Genomic DNA, 2500 nt, shown 5'->3' with positions numbered 1-2500 from the left:
AGTTCTTCCGGCGCGATGGTCGGCAAGGACTCGAGGTCGAGCGCCTCGAAGATGGGCTCGTCTTGGAACAGTTCCTCCTCGCTGGACGAGTACGAACTCGAGCACTGGTCTTCGCCTTTGTAAAGGCCGGGCACGCTCATGCTCGGGTTGATCGGGAACGCGCTGGTGTCGGGGTACGCGATGTGGTCTTCGCTGTCCAGCTGGATGAGCTTCTCGCAACGGGGCTTCTTGCTGAGCGGGACCTTGTCTCCCGTCTTGGCACGCGTCGGGCTGTCGCAGAAGCCGTCGCTGTCCTCTTGGTCGCTGCTGCAGGACGAGGAGAGGCTGCTGGTGTCTCCTCCGAGGGGGAGCTGGAGCTGGAGGTGGCCCTGCGACGCGAGGAGCTCCAGCGCCGTCCGGACGTTCCTCCTGTCGTCGAGGAGCGCCCGGGCTTTCATGGCCGTGAGACTCGGCTCGGCGTTCATGACCAGCGTCTGCACCGGCGAGGTGGAGATGCCGCGGGCGTAGGTGGTCATGACGTTGGGCCACATGGGCTGATGCACCACCGGCTCCCTCTCCTTCTTCTCGATCTGCATCAGCTTCTTGGACAGCCGAGGCGACAGGTGGCCGATGACCGACTTCAGGGCCTTCCTCGGGACCTTGACGTAGCGGCAGCCGGACTTGGAGGCCCCCAGAGGGTCGACGATCGGGTCACTCGAATCGGACGACTCCGATCTCGAGGAAGAGGATATGGAGGGCGTTCCGTACGAGTCCAAGGAGTCGTACCTCTCGAGGTTGAGAGGACGAGGGCGGAAGTCTGAGAAGCCGCCCGTCATCGTCAATCTGCCCTTCGAGATCCTAGGTTCCTGCGAGCCGATGAAGGACTGGTACTTGTCCCTCTTCGGACTTCTCTTGAGGGCCGCCGCCAAGTCCCTCACGGGAGAGGGACAGGGACTCGGAGAGGGGGATCTGAGAGCGTTGAACATCCTGTGACAGTCGAAGGAGATCGGAGTAGGCAGAGGCGTATCTAGTTCGTTCTGGGACTGTTCATAACACTACAGAAAACGTTGCAAAGTGTTCACACTGTTAGATACTTCACTCCCGGTGATGTATTAACAGAACTCACTTTTCCACAAGGCCGAACGAATCAAGATAATTGTGTACAGGGAGCATATGCAAACACCACAATCAAGACACAATCCTTTCTTCGTCGGCGAAACGTTTTTGAAAAGAGAAAGAACGAGGAGAGTAGACAGAACGAAAGAAATAGTTAAGTGTGCCTTCCAATGTAACTTGTCGTAGAAAAGGGTTCAGCTTATCGTAGAAATGAGGAGCCAACGGTGAGTGAGAGTGAGAGGGTCAGTTGGAAAGGGGAAAGTGAAGTGCTTCCCTGGTCTCAGCTTCTATTTATACCTTCAGGGGCTTAGCCGAGAGTCTACATTGCCTATTCGTTATTTTTTTTTTTCTGTTCGTTTATACAACGTTATGATACATAGCTTTTGTCAGATTAGATATCAAAAGGATACATACACCAAAGGATAACTTATCTTTTATCTTCTATAATCCCATAGAGTACGAATGAAGGGAAACAGCCAACGTAGGAAATGGGAATGGAGACAGAAAACACTGAAAATGATTACTGTTAACAAGGTCGACTGGACATTACGTAACCTATGACCTTGTGGCAAATCAAATAGGATTTTAAAGCCATAGTTAAAGGTTATCGTTTGATTAGTGGTAGAAACCTCACGTCCTTAACCTTCAAAGTGATTACTATCATTATCATCATTGTCATCTTTTGTTACTGCTGTTGTGATTGTTACTATTATCATTAACTAACAAAATTGTTATGTAATATTAGTAGTACCGTAGTAGCTGCAGTAGTGGTGGTTGTGCATTGGTAGCTGAAGTAGTTATAGCAATTTTAGTTCATTTTGTTGCATCACAATTTAACGAGTATTATTTCTACCCACAATCACCCCTATAGTTATCAATGTCATTCTCACATTAATCATTGAGCATCAAGGTTATCAGATAGCAAATTGAGATACATAAACAGATGAATTAATGAAGACCTCAATTTAATTGCGGTAGAGAAATCACCATAGACAATTAGCAAGGAGACACATAACAGGCTTATTACACATCGCCCAAAAATAACTATATGTTATTTTTGTTGTCAACAAGTCTGCAACTTCTCATTGACGTAATGATTCCGTTGAGCTCATTTGTGTGAGGGGGGAGGGGGGAGGGGGGAGAGGTAACCTATGGATTTAGGAGAAAAAAGATGCTACTCTGCAAACGTGTGTAATTATATTATCTGTGTAAGTAGAGAGGTAGATAGATAGATAGGTAGATAGATAGGTAGATAGACAGATATGTATATATACAATATGTATGTATGAACGTATGACTACGTGTGTCTGTGTGCAAGAGCGTATAGTAATTTGGGTTATCATGTATGTCATTGTCATTATACCACAATTATCATACGTTAAAAATCTCTCCTTACCGTGAATAT

The sequence above is a fragment of the Penaeus japonicus genome, unplaced genomic scaffold, assembly GCF_977035675.1.
Source record: "Penaeus japonicus unplaced genomic scaffold, GWHDUDI00000001_assembly GWHDUDI00000034, whole genome shotgun sequence".
NCBI classification, from domain to species: Eukaryota; Metazoa; Arthropoda; class Malacostraca; order Decapoda; family Penaeidae; genus Penaeus; species Penaeus japonicus.
This window is presented reverse-complemented; position numbering follows the sequence as displayed.